The 14,250-nt window shown below is 51.4% G+C and overlaps 1 protein-coding gene across 6 annotated transcripts in view; it reads left to right on the top strand.

Annotated features, from left to right (window-relative positions):
* Nucleotides 1–7,550: 7,550 nt before the first annotated feature.
* Nucleotides 7,551–14,250, top strand: part of VCAN (versican) — a 98,039-nt gene continuing 91,339 nt past the window's right edge. The window contains exon 1 of one of the 6 annotated variants that reach the window (XM_026796570.2): nucleotides 7,551–8,046. The gene's annotated coding sequence lies outside the window, so the exon portion shown is untranslated. Of the gene's footprint in view, nucleotides 8,047–8,442; nucleotides 8,867–14,250 lie in introns of those variants that run through there. The other 5 variants (XM_026796571.2, XM_026796572.2, XM_074533496.1 and 2 more) reach the window with 5 other exon arrangements.

Genomic DNA, 14,250 nt, shown 5'->3' with positions numbered 1-14,250 from the left:
AAAAGCAAACAGGGAGAAAAATAAACACTTATTTTCCCCCTGCCTTTTGTTGCTCTGTGGAGTTTGTTTTGACACTCGTCCTCCCTCAGCTGTAGTGTCTCCTGGTTTCCCTTGTTCTCATGGCATCTTGCTGTTCCTCAACCCCCTTTTCCTCTCCCTCTGCCAGGTCCATTCCCTGTCTCTGCTGTTCCAAAGGCTCCTCAAATTCCCTGTTTTGTTTTCATGCACAGAGGAAGGAAGACCCTTCCATCCGAACCTGCTTCCCTGGAGCCTGGCAGGGAGATCCTCTCTTTTCCTGGTCTGTCCTGGGTCTAAAACTTGCTGTGTGGAAAGATGGAGGTTGTTGTGCTTCAGAGAGCTTTGTTGTAGCAGCTTGGCCATGACCATCTTGAAATGGCAAAGCTGTTTGTTCACTGGGCACAAAAAAAAGAAAAAAGAGATATCCTGCAGTGCTGGTGGTGCTGAAGCTGTGGAACAGGGGAAGCTGGGCACTATTACTACTGGTTCCAGTAGAAACGTTTCAATCCCACAGCTTCCCCCATCCCTGGTGCATTTGAACCAGGGGAGGAAAAAGATAGGAAGGTGATCAAACAGCTCCTTCCTGGAGTGGGGGAAAGGAGGTACCCAAGGCCAACAACAAGAAAATGAAATACATCACCTCCCCATCTGAGCAGACCCCTTCTCACGCTTCAAAATCAAACACCAGGCAGGTGGTGTTATCCATATTTATGGTTTCTTGGCTCATAGGACCATTGGAAAGGACCATGACAAAAATTCCACGTGGCAGAAGCCTTTGCAGAGTCTCAGGGAGACTTCATGCCCCCAGCCCCTTATCTGCTCCTCACCAGCCCCATGTGCAGACTCACCACCCCAGAGAGACATCAGAGGCTGCTCTCTGAGCACTTGTGGGCATGGAAATGTCCAAAGCTCCTAGACTATAGTGCTGAAGGGTTGTGCTCAGCCCGGGGATGGGAGAACCCCTCCGTTGCACTCGCAGCAAGAGTAGGTCCACTTGCATTAGTATGGGGAAAAAAATCTCACAAAAGTTTGTGGTATTTCTGTCTGCTTTTATGCTAAAAATGGCATCTTTTAGCTCCTACAGCCAATGCTATGAATGCTAACATTGTTCCCATTTTCCCTCATCCTGGGAGACCCAACTTGCTGCAACAGAGAAAACCTTTCACTGAATGTCTGGATACCAGAAACACTTCTTTATATCCTTCCTTTAGCAGATAGAGGATAAAAATGGCATGAGTCTCACCAAAACTTGGTGAGAAACCCTTGATGGCAGCCAAGTCCGAGTTATAGCAGAGGCCTGGGAATGGTGTGGGGAGAACATGGAGCTTGAAGCTCTTGGAGTACATCACAAATCAGTTCTCATTCACTGACAGGCTTCCCAAAGCACTGGGCACCTCTTCCTCGCAAACAGTATGATTATTTGGCAAATCTCTTTTTTTTTTTTTTTATTTTCTGTCTGTGATTATTTTTATTTGGTGTTTAGGTCTTCAGGGCCAAGTCACTTCCCCTTTCCAAACCTTTCTCTGCTCCCACCATGATTCACATTCTGTGTAAAACTCAGACGAGTTTCAAGAATTTTACATTTCCTTAGCTGAGGCCTTCTAGAAACTAAAAAAAAGAATCATTAAAAATCAGACAATATTCAACAAAGTAGGGTAGCTTTCAACAGAGAGGGACTGAATTTTTCTCTCTGCTTTCATACCCATTCTTTCCCTACTGAACAAAAAAAAGTTACCATTTCCTTTGTATGAACTAATAAGTTTTTTGTGGGGTGCAAATGTTTACAGCTACCCCAAGAGTATTATAAATTGTGTCAAGAGATATTTGCAGACATCCCCAGCCCTTTTATTTTTATTTTTTATTTTGTTTGCTTGTTTTAAATGGTATTATGACAGGCATTATCTTGGACATGTCTGAGCGCCAATCAAAAGTTTTGAGGTTCCAGGGCAGGATCAGATCTTTCAAGCCAAATTTACTCTCTTTTACTCAAGGTGGGCTATGACTCTTCCTGTAGACATGGATGTTTTCATCCTTCCTTGACTGCTACCAAGATTTCCACCTTTCTATTCCAATCAACAAAAAGGAGTCCCCAAAGAAAAGCAGAGATTTTCCAGAATGGTGGGGGAAGGGGCAAGGAAAAAGCCTAAACTCCCTCTTTCCTCCAATTTTTAGGATGTTCCTGATCTATTTAATTTCTTTGCTTCCCCTTCACACACAGCCAAGGAGAAGAAACTGTTGACTGACACTTGTGGAGTTAGCAGGATCTTTCCAGTGACTTCAGTAGGTTTTGGATTAATCACATTGCGAATGTTTGTTATTGCTTTAGCCAAGGATGAGAAGGCCCAGGAAGAGGAGATTAGTTAAGAAAATCTCTCTTAATCCATTTCAAGAGTTTGCCCTATCAGTGTGGAACCAGACCCAGCGAGTTTATTCTTTGCACAATAGTAGTACCTTCGTATCATAAAGAAGAAAAAAGCGAAAAAACAACAACAAAAAAAAGAGTATGAAAGACTCATTTCTTTTGGTAACAGCAAGAGAACAAACCCACATTTGATTATTCAGGATTACTTCTGCACTCAAGTTTATGATGCAGCCACAGAGTTATCAAAACAAAAATAATGCATGCCCAGGATGGAGTTTATCAGAGGAAGCCCAGGACAGAACGGATTAGCACAACACTTGACTATGGCTCAGGCCACCCTGTACTGATAAGTTTCTCAGTTTCTTTCCCCCTTTCTTGCCTTGGCTGCATTTGGTCCTCACAGGGATCAGCCCTGAGAAGGACCTTGGTGGTGACCTGCCCACAATGACCACTCCTCTCCAAAAATCACAAAGCAGCCATTCTCTGAGGAGCCAGACCCAGCTGTGGGAAGCAGGCTGACCTGGAGACACAGCCTGACACTTACACCAGCCAGAACCAAAAACCACCAGCTTCCTGACACAGCTTTGGGGGGGATTAGCCGTGGAAACATAAAACATCCCAGTCTGGCCCCTTGTCCTTGGAGTCAAGGCAGAAAACACTGAGTCAGAACAGAAGGCAGCATCAGAACACAGGAGGAAAACATCACTGCCTTTGCCATCATCATCCAGTGCTGCTGAAAGCCTGGACCTTCTCCTGATAAATCCTGTCCTGGAAACCCACTATCTCAGTGCAGATAGTGCCGTGTCTGCATCGTTACATTTAATGCAGAAATAATACCTAGCCATCAATTGTGGCTTGTTCTGCTACCAAATGAAACACTCTATTCATGGTTTTTCATAGCTGAGTGCTCTCCCGTCTGCTGAAGAAATATGGAGTAAAAATAGGTGGAGAAGGATTTTGCCACAAAAGAAACATTGACATAAGCCATCAAGTGTTTTGTTTGAGAAAGCGGTTGTGTACACTATGGTTACCACTGCTGCTAAGCCGACTCCTTTGGAGAGTTTTAATTTGCCTCTGAAAACATATTTCACTCGAAGCGTAGGAAAGAGAAGTACTGGGGGGAAAAAAAATCTTTTCTTAAATGTGGAATCTGAGAACTTGCAAAAAGTCTATTGTTTCGGGAGATTTTGTGGTTTCTGAAAACACATTGGGGTTTAGATAACTGAATCACTGCAGAATAAGGAAACAGCCTACATATCTGTACCTTTGAGAGGCAAACTGGGGCAAAATGGACTCATTTTCAGCACAGCTGCCAAGGCACAGCCCTTTGCAAGTAGATGGGAGTGGGAAGCTGGACCCTCAGAGCCACTGACCGGGTGGAATAACTTTGAAAAGATCTTTGATTTCGCTCAAACTGACCTTAGTGTTGCTGACATCTAAATTACATGAATTATTTCCCTTACTTTTAGGTAAAGTTGTTTTTCACACACAGCAGCTTAGGAGGAAAAAGAAAAACAACAAAAAAGAAGAGACAAAGAAAAGGTGATTGTGAAGCCACAAAAGATAGCTTAAGAGAACCTATGCCAGACAAATTAGATTTTCCTTGAGAGACTGTTTCAGATCCACAATATTCTTTCAAGTGATGGGAAGTGCTTTTTTTCCACAGATGTTCAGTTTGATATTTGCACATTGACTGTAGCCATGGTCTAATTAATTTCAGATATTTGAAAACAATGGTTTCTCATAAAGAACCATTTAGGGCCTGTGTTTCACATTTAAAATGATAATCATTGTTGAGTCAGTAACATAAAACCTGTGCTTAAGAAGTGTGTAATGAAAATAGTATTTTTCCTCATCTCTGGACTACGATGTAGCTGGGAGGATTATTTTTTTTTCTCGAGTGATACTGCTTTAGGATGGAGACAAAGCCTAAACATTTTCCCTTTTGTTGGGTTTTCTCACACAAATCCGGACATCTGAAAACAATGATTTGTCATGGGAGACTTTGGCAGCCTGAGCAAAGGTTTACTGTTTCTACTTTGCCTAAAATATTTACAAAGAAAAGTATCTGACATTCACAGTAAATCAGACAACGTTTCGGGCCCCCGACATAACCCATGGAGGCAGTTTGCGTGGTCTCCAAGAGGAGGAAAGGAGATCCCATTTCTGGACAGATTTTTGGTTCAGTGCAGAAAGCTTGGCTCCCGGAGAAGGTGGGGAGGGTTAAATATTAAATACAATGAGATGAAAACACCGAGGGGCTGCCGCGGTCTGTTTTGCCAGCTTGATCCGCTCCTCGCTTTCCCCAGCCATCCCGAAGAGCCCCGAGGGTCTCCGGTGTATCACACCGTCCTTTCTCCGGGCTCTGCTCTCCCTCTCGGGCTGGGGATGCCCAGGCGGAGCTCCTCATCCCTCCCTTCGCAGCCCCGCAGGATCCCTGCGCCCACCCCCGCCCGTGCCTTTGTCTGGCCAGCCCCGAAGCCTGCCCCGAGCCCAGGAACCTCCGTCCCACCCGCGGGAAGGGCCGGGGCAGCGCGGAGCCCCCCGCCCGCCTGCTCTGCCTGCGGAGGGTGAGCAAGGGCAGGCTCCGCTCCTGCAGCCCCGGGGCCCCGAGGCTCCGCGGGGGCTCCGGGAGCTCCGCGCCGGGCGGAGAGGAGGAAGAGGAGGAGGAGGAGGAGCTGAGGAGGAGGGGGAAGGGGGTGGGGGGGTTCTGCATCCTCCTCTTTCTTCCCAGCTCCGAGACGGAGCGGCTTTGGCCGGCCGGTTCCCATCAGAGCTCCGGCAGCCGGGCGGTGGGAAAGTAAAGGGGAGGGGGGAAGGGGTCTTTTCTCTTTAAAGAAATAATGTATTTTCTTTCCCATCGTGGAAAAGAAAAAAAGAGGTGCCAGCAGCGAGCCGACCCGAGGCTGGTTAGCCCCGGGCTATCACCACTGGTGCTTGTAGGGCAGGGAGCTGCGCTGCCTCCCGGCCTCCCTGCTCCCTGCTCAGAATTCCGGTCAGACCCAGGAGCTCCCCATCCCCTGGAGGGGTGGCCGTGCTTCAGCTGGACACCAGCGCAGCACAGCGGGAGCAGAAACCTGCAGCTTCCCCTCGTGGAGCTGTGCTGCTGCAGCCACAGCTGCCGGAGGATGCTTCGCAGCAGAGCAGGGGCAGCAGAGTCACCCTCTGCTCTTCGCGCCCTTTGCCAGGAGCAGTTGTTCATTCTCCCTGCACTGAAGGGTCACGGGGTGAGGAAGAAGCAAGCTCAGGGCTGCAGAAGTGGCCTCTGCTCTGTTAAATGTCACCCACTGAAGCCAAGGCAGGGAGCAGAGTAGGAACAGGTGAAGCTGGGAAGTTGGGGCCACTGAAGGCTGGAGAAGCAGCTTGACTGTGGTGCCTGGTCATTTAGAAGTTCCTTGTTTGTCCTGAAGGGTGGTCTGGGCAAAGGGAGATACCCAGTGCCATGAGGGATGACCTGGGATGGCAGCAGGATGCTCTCCCACCTGTTCACCTAGAAAAAGGAGTGGGCCAGAGAGATTCCTGCCTTACACATATGGTCTTCAGAGGGCTTGTCTGCAGCCTGGGAAGGCTGAGATTGTGTGGGGAGAGGGAACAGTGCCCTCACCGAGTGTCTCACTCAACCCCCTTAGGTCTGGGGGGCAGAAGAGGCTTGTTTGAACCCGTGTGGGAGAGATTCAACGTCAGTGTCCTCCTTTCATCACAACACTGTGCAGAGGAAGCGTGCACTGCCTCATCAGTGACACTGGCAAGACAGGCAAGGCTACCAAAAACAGGAACTGTGGGAATTTGCATCAAACACCCTCAAAAAAAAACGTGACCACAACTGTTTGTAGTGCCTGCTTGAAAACAGAGCGTTGTCGTGTTGTCAACTCTTCTGACGCACGATTTCAAGGATTCAGAAAGTTTCAAGGACTGAGGAACCTCGTCCCAGTGTGGGGCAGGTCTGGTGTGTTGAGGTGTGGCAGCACCCATGCAGGGCTGACCCAGGCACGAGGAACTGGGGGGAACTGGTGCTGCTGGGAGGTGGCACTGGTGGGAGAGAAGCCTCTCTTCGACATCCCAGGTAAGTAATTGTGTATTTACCCCGTGTAAGGAGGGAAAACAAGCAAGCTCTGCAAGCTGAGATAAGGTTTTCAGCCAGCGCTCACCCAGGCCACAGCTCACACAAAGCTGATCTGGCTTAAGCCTCCAGGTCTCCATTTCTGCCTGCTTGGCTGTCATCTCTTCCACCTCCCGCCCCTCCAACTTGGCATCGAGGTCTGTCTTTGGAAACAAGGGCTTTGGGCTTGTCTGAAATCCTCTGTCAGTGTAACTCTGGGGACGCAGCAGCAGCAGCTGGAACAGTAACAGCGAGAGGAGATGAAGGAAAACTCCCTCTCCCTCTTCCTATCGTTCCTACCTGGGGCTGCCAAAAACGTGCCCAGAGCAGTGCAATCAGACACACCTATTTCTCCAGGCTTTTCTTTTCTGGCTCCAGCTTTACACCTTCCTGGAGGAGGGGGACTTCTGGCAACTGCTTCTCGGAGAAGGAGCACGCCAGAGGAGCTGCTCTTGCCAGCATTTTGTGCTTGGTGAGGGTGCCTTAAATGTCTCCCACATTCTGAGATAGGTACGTTTTGGGATGGGGGCTGCCTGGAGAGCACGCCAGACCCTTTATGAACTGGTGAACATCCCTTGTAAAAGGGTGGTTTAGAGTTCCACTTATGACTTCATCTCTGAGAGGTTTGGACAGCAAACGCAGAGTCTAATCTTAAAAAAAAAAAAAAAAAAAAAAAAAAAAAAAAGGAAAAAAAACAGAAAAAGAAAGTGGCTGGAGATGCATGGGTGGAGAAGCTTGGCTCGGGTGGCTGCCGATGCGAGGCTGCCTGTGAATTGGCATCGGCAGAGGAAGTTTGGAACCAGCACCGATTTTATTCTTTCATTGCAACCTCCGCTGAGACTGGGGAGGCAAAAGGGGGGAAAAAGGCATTTCGGTCCCAGTCACTTTCCCCATTTCACCCGGCTTCGGGAGCCAGGGTGGAGGAGGTCTCTCCATTCTCTTCCCGGTTAATTGTCTAATTGGGGAACAATGCGCCTCTCGCACCCGCCTGCCCCTCTCCGGAGGGCTCCGGGCGAGCTCGGACGGACCCGTCCCGCCGCACCGGGCTGCGGCTCCCCGCTCCGGGTCTGGGGGCCGGAGGGAGCCCCGAGGGGGCGGCCGGGCCGAGCCGAGCCGAGCCGGGCCGGGGGCGGGGGGGCCCGCTCGCTGGAGGCAGGCGCTGGGGGCTCTCCTGCGCCCAGCAGCTGCGGGAGCTTTGGAAATTGCAAGGAGGCTCTCGCAGAGCTTGTGAACCCTCCTCTCCCCGAGCCAGCGCCCCTCCTCTGCAGCGCTGACGGTACAACGATATAATAATGATGGGTGGCTGAGGCTCGCATTTGAACTTGCAGGCTCGCTCCCTGTGCCCACCGCTCGGTGCCGGCTCCGCCGCTCGGAGTCAGGTGCTCGCCGGCGGGAAGCGAGCGAAGGAGGGACACCGAGCTCCGGCACAAGGGAGAGCCCGGAACCACCGGCTCCTTCCAGCACTAACGAGGGGATTTACTCTTTCATGCGGCCACTGGGATCTCTGGACTAGCCCAGACACCACGTTGTGATTTTTTGCTATCTCTGCAATACGCTACCTTTTAAGGTAACTATAACTCTTTTATTGCGGGTTGGTTTGTAGTGATTTTTTTTTTATTCCCCCTCTTTCTTTTTCTTCTATAATATGACTGCCAGCAAACACCTAGTCTAAGATTTAAAACAATTGTTTTACTGCTTGCATCAACAAAGAGTTTGAACTGCAAATCTTAAGCGGGGAGGGAATAGTGATGATTGGTGAATTTAAACAACCTGGGGTAAGTTCAACCACAGGCGGGGGAAGAGGAGAAGGAGGGATGCTCAGGAACCCACAAAAAGAAAAAAAAGAAAGAAAGAAAGAAAGAAATACAAAAAAAAAAAAAAAAAAGAGAAGAAAAAAACTGATCCAAAGAGGAGAACAAAGAAAACTAGGGAATAGAAGACTTTGGGGTGGGATGCCTGACAAGAGTGTTCGGTGCTGGTGGCTTTGGATGGCTGGGAAGGTAGAGCCGCACCTTGGCGTGCGACGGGGCTCCGGAGGGAGACGGGAGCAAGCTGTTCCTTACGGGTGTTAAGTACACAAAGCGCCCGTGTGGCAGGAGCGACGAGCACGGACCTTTCCCCCCGGCCACCAGTTTTGTAGCGCTGGGAAAAGCGTGCGCTCTGTGTCTTGCGCTCCTGTGTGCTCCCCACATCCCCCCCCCTTTTTTTTCTTTCTTTTTTTCCCCTCCAATCCCTTTCCCTGCTGTTCCTGGAAAGCTGCTCGCAGGGCAGAGCGGCTCTGAGGTGCTCAGCATCTCTCCGGAGGAGCCGGCGAGCAGCGTGCCCCGAACCACATTTTCTCTGCGGGAAGGGGGGCAGTGGGTGAAGAGGAGGAGGAGGATCGCAAGGTCAGTGGAGCAAAACGCCCCCTCTTACACCCACGTCCACTTTCTGGGGCACGGGCTTTGCCTTCCCCCCTCCGCTGCTAGGGATTTCGCCTTTGTGTTACAAAGGAAAAGAAGTGAGAGCGCGGTGGTGGAGGGCAAGCGGGGAGTTCCGACGGCGGGAAGGAGCGGCTCTGTGTGTGTCTGTGTGTCTGTCTGTGTGTCTGTGTGGGACCCGGGCAGCCCGGCCCCGTCCCCACACAAAGGGGCGGCGGGCAGCGGGCGGGGGCCGCCCCTCATTGTCCCTCATTGTCCCCCTGGTCACGTCCTCCCGGCCACCCCCTCTCCCTTCCTCCTTTCCTCCCTCCCTGCACCGGCTCTCGGGATTAAGCCCCCATGGCTTTTCTTTTTTCTCTCTTTTTTTTTTTTTTTTTTTTTTGTCTTTTCCTCTTCTTATCACCCGCTTTCCTCGGTTTTTCTCCCTTTCCTCCTTTCCTTTCCTTTCCTTTCCTTTCCTTTCCTTTCCTTTCCTTTCCTTTCCTTTCCTTTCCTTTCCTTTCCTTTCCTTTCCTTTCCTTTCCTTTCCTTTCCTTTCCTTTCCTTTCCTTTCCTTTCCTTTCCTTTCCTTTCCTTTCCTTCCTTTTCGTCTCTCTTTACCCCCTTTTCCTCTCTCCCCTTCTTTTTGTTCCCTCTCCCCTCCTTTCTTCCTTTTCCCTACCCGTTTTTGCCTCCCTTTCCCCCTGCTTGCCCTGTCCCTCCCTTTCCCTCCCTTCCCCTTTTTTCTCCCTTTCCCTCCTTTTTTTCCCTTTCCTTCCCCATTCCCCCTTTTTCTCCTCCTCCCTCCACCTTCCCCTCCCCTTTTCTTTCCCCCTTTTTTTTTTTTTTTTTTTTTTTTGTTAATTGAGGCGTGAGCGTCGAAATGCGCTGCAAAAAAAAAAAAAAAAAAAAAACAAACCAAAAAACCCAACCCAAATCAAAAACCCATCCCGGGATGGGAGAGCGTAACCGTTGGGTGGGTTCAGTGATTGCCTTGATTTCCGTGCCTTTTTTCTTTAATCCTTTTCTCCTTTTAGTTCGCTCTGAGCGAAAAGGGGAAGTTTCCTCCCCCACACGGAGCGAGCGAGGCCCGGCGGGGCGAGCCCGGGACGGGGCGGGAGCGACCCCGCGCTGCCGGGGCGGGGGGAGGTTGTGGCAGGGCTGGGCTTTGGGGGGCTCTCCGTGCCGCTCTCCGCCTGGGGATCACGGGCTGATTGCCGGTTTTGGGGCGGCGGTCTCGGTTCCGTGTTGGGCCCGCGGGTTCGGGCCCGGTTTGGGGTCGTGGGCCCGGGGCCGGCCCGGGGGCGCGGCCGCTGTCGAGGAACGGGGCGGGCGCGGCGGCCCCGCGGCGCCCCCGGGCGGCGAGCGGCGGCACGGCAGCTCCTGTGGGTTTCCCGCCAGAGGGTTCCGGGCACCGTGAGGGAAAAAAGGCCAAGCCCCCACAAATCACTGCCGTAATAAAATAATTAAAAATACGCAACACCCCCTCGATAAAAGCCGCTGTCTCCGCTGTTCCTCGCACTTCCCATCGAGTGTTATGCACAAGCAGTGGGTACAGAGGAGGCTCCAGCACGGGCACAGGGATGGAGCAGCTCTGCCGGCAGCAAAGGTGCCACGGCTGCCATCGCTCACCCGGGCACCAGAAGCTTTGGCCTGAGCCCAGGGCGGCCTCGCAGGGCCCGGAGGGGCCGCGGCAAAGATGGACACGGACAATTGCCGAGGGCCGCAGGAACTGGCTGCCGGTGCCAGAGGGCAGGGCTGGCTGGGATCTCGGCAATGAGGAATTGTTCCCTGGCAGGGTGGGCAGGCCCTGGCACAGGGTGCCCAGAGCAGCTGGGGCTGCCCCTGCATCCCTGGCACTGCCCGAGGCCGGGCTGGACACTGGGACAGTGGGAGGTGTCCCTGCCATGGCAGGGTGGCACTGGGTGACATTTAAAGCCCTTTCCAGCCCAAACCATTCCACGATTCTGTGGTGGCTGGAGCAGGCAGTGCCTGATGGACAGTGCTGGACAGCAGGGTGTGACTGGCACATTTCTGACTCTGGACAGCCCCTCAGTGCCTGGGCTTGAGGCCTGAGGTGGCACTGGGGCTGTGGGGATGGCAGAGTGAGCTGAGGGCTCTCACAGCCTCCCCTGTGCCCAGCAGCGGCACTGGGAGAGCCCCAAGAGGGCTGAGGAACCCCTGTTGGAGCCCACAGCGGGGTCCTGGTGCCTACCCCCACAATGGCAGTGCAGGGTGCCATGAGTGACACCTTCACATTGTTTCCACCTCTTGCTCCCTTCAGCAGTGTAGTTGCTGGAGAGAAGTGGCCCTCAGCTCTCCTGGAACCAAGCCCGACAGAGGTCAGTGTGTCTGGGCGATGCTCTCAGGCACGGGGTGGGATTGTCAGAGTGTCCTGTGCAGGGCTAGGAGCTGGACTTGCTGATCCCTGTGTGTCCAGCTTGGGATATTCCATGTTTCCGGAAGGCAGGAGCGACAAGGTGGAGCAGGGGTGATGCAGAAGGAGCAGGGTGTGCTCGCTGCTCCTCCTCGTGCTGCCTCTGGCAGTGTTCCACTGTGTCTCTGCGTGGCTGTCCCAGAGCCTGGAGCTGCTCCTGGCACACAAGCACGGCGCTGTGAGGGATGTCCTGCTGCTGCAGCCAGAACACGCTGTGCTCTGGTCACTGCTCCTGTCTGTGCTCCAGCCTGCAGGCAGCACCAAAAGGACTCAGCCTGGAGGAGTTTCCCCCCACAGCTGCTGGGGGTGATGAAGAAGATGATTTGGGGTGATACAGGCACCCCAAAGACATTCTCCAAGGCTTTGGGAGGGCATTTCCAAGGGATAACAGGCCAAGCAGGGGCCACTGGTGAATCGGATGCAGGCTGATGTGCCATGTGTTGGCGCAGTGGGTTGATTAATCACGTGGCAGAGAGGTGATGGGGCTGGCAAAGTTAATTAGGCAGCGCTGATGGTGGGGTGGATACAGTGCAGCAATTAACAGTACCGGGATCAGAGGACTGCAGAAGTAGAGGAAAGTGCAGAATGTGTGCCTTTGAGGGAGGATGGTACCTGTGAAGCTTTCAGAGCTTGGAAGATAGCAGGGGATGTGCTGTGACTGGGATTGGTAATTTCTACCTTTTTGGGGCTCCACTGGAAACTCTAATTTACTGTTTTACCCATTAGGATGAGCAGCCTTCATTCTCTTCTCTAGTGCCGGCTTCTGTTGGGTCCCACCCTCTTTTTTCTTTTTCTTTTTTTTTCTTTTAATCTTTTATGTCATTCTGACTTTCACTATGAGGGTCAGATGGGCAGAGGCTGCTTTTTATGTGTTTAAGGAACATATCCAGATTTCACAATGCAGCTGTGGAGCATGTGCAGAACCAATCTCAGTGTGACCTGAGAAGTTGCAGGTTTCAGAGACATTGTTACCTCTGTGAAAATGGCTAATATGGCAAATTCCTCATTGTCCCAGCTTCAGAGAAACCGGGAGTATTTTTGGATTGTAAGCTTTAGTCTCTTCCACACCAGGACAATTTGCTTTCTGAACCTGGAGTTTTAAACAGAAAGAGAGACATGATGTTCTCTCATCTGGTTAAATTAAAATAGCATTGGTGTGAGATCAAGCTTAAGACACTGCAAACTAAACACAAGCTGGAATTTGGTCAGAACTTACTGCTCCTATGAGTTTTTGCTGTAGTAAGAGAAGGTAGCAGCGCCTGCAAAAATACGAGAGCTCTCTCTTTCCCCACAGAGAGAACCCCTACTGCTAATTTTTAAAGAGGTGAAGTTTGTCCAGCAGTTTTGCATCTATTGGTTTACACATGCTGCACTCAGGGCTGTGTCCCATTTAGAAATGTAACACAAATTCCTGCTGTAGATCCATCTGCCTGTACAGCTCCTAATAAAATGGATCAGCCCAGTTGGAAAGCAGCCAGCAGGCAACCCAAGTTTGGTCACGTCAAGTGAGGCACTTTTTTAGCAGAAGGTGGAAATTAAACACTTACTCAAGTCTTGCAGCTTGAGTTGGCACGATTTGCTCACTGTGTTATGGATTTCTTTTACTATGGGTGTAGTGACACCAAGGGAGGAAAAAAAATCTTGTGGAAAAAGGCATAGTTGGATGGATTTTATCTAATTGCAGTGGACTTAGGGGCAGCACAGCAGCCAGACAGCAGAGTTCTGTGAGCTGTGTGCAGGAATGGGAAACACAAACCTGTTTTAGAGCAGGGATTTAGGTCTGGGGGCTACAAGAGAGCTTAGTCCTCTGCAGCCTCTGCCAGTAGAAGGGCAGGAGGCCGGAGCAATCACACCCAAGAGCCTGGAAATGTGGGTGGGAATCAGGGTGAGGTGTAAAGCAGCAACCTCTGCCTCACCCATGGGTCCTGAGGAGGATTTTTGGCGCCAGCTCTGAGGAGCTCTGTCTCCTCCTGAGCCAGGATGCCCTGTGGGGCTGAGTAAGGTGCTGCTGTTATGGTCTGCATGTTTGGAGAGGGTGGCAGGGGTGATTCCATGTTTAATTCTGGCAGCTGGAGTGGAGCAGCACTGGGCAACCCAGGAGTGTTTATGGGCACCCACCAAGGCCTGGGGCATGAAAACCAGCCCTCAGGTGTGGAGGGTTGTGTGGGAGTCACACTCCTGACCCTTAGGGCTGAAAATCAGACCATCCTCCCATGGGTTTTCATTGCTTGAGTGAGCATTTCAGGATAAAGAAGATTTATAAAAAGTAAGGAGGTGCTTTTCTGAGAGTCAGGCAGGGATTTTTGGCAGGAGTCTCATGTTAAGCTTTGTGCTCAAACAGTGCAGTTTTTTGGAGCTATCCAAGCCCTTGGTGCAGCAGGTGTAATTCCTGCCCTTCTCAGTAAAAGGTTAGGAGCCATCACATCCAGGAATGGCCTCTTCTGTTCCCATGGATACGTTAAAAATTGCCCTTCCAGAGCTGCCTTTCTGTTTTCATCTGTCCCTGTGGGTGTGTGTGTTGTGTTTGGTGACTGGAAGCGTAGCAGCAGGGTTTGTGTTCCTCCCAAACATGGAAGCAGTTGTGTTATGACAGCAATTGCAATGGACTTCCAAGGGCAACAGGCTTCCAGTGACACGTGCCAGGCGCCCAGGTACGCCAGGGAAGTGGGCCAGGTGCAAAATGCAACCAGCCCTGCTTAGGTGCAACATTGCCCCCATTGTTGGGAAAAAGAAAATACTTGTTGTTCTTTTTCTTGTCAGGTTTCTTTGATTCCCTTGGTTCTGGTCCCAAAAGGCAAGGTTGCCTTCAGGGGAAGGAGGGAGATAAAACTCATGGGTAAACATGGAGAGCTGAACTTGTAAACATTCTGTTCTGGACCTTGGCTTCGCTGTGGATGCAGCCGGTGTGTGACGCGTGGGAGCACATGTGGGCAGA

This window comes from Zonotrichia albicollis, chromosome Z (genome assembly GCF_047830755.1).
Source record: "Zonotrichia albicollis isolate bZonAlb1 chromosome Z, bZonAlb1.hap1, whole genome shotgun sequence".
NCBI classification, from domain to species: Eukaryota; Metazoa; Chordata; class Aves; order Passeriformes; family Passerellidae; genus Zonotrichia; species Zonotrichia albicollis.
Note: the sequence above shows the minus strand (reverse complement) of the source record. Positions and strands in the feature narration are given on the sequence as shown.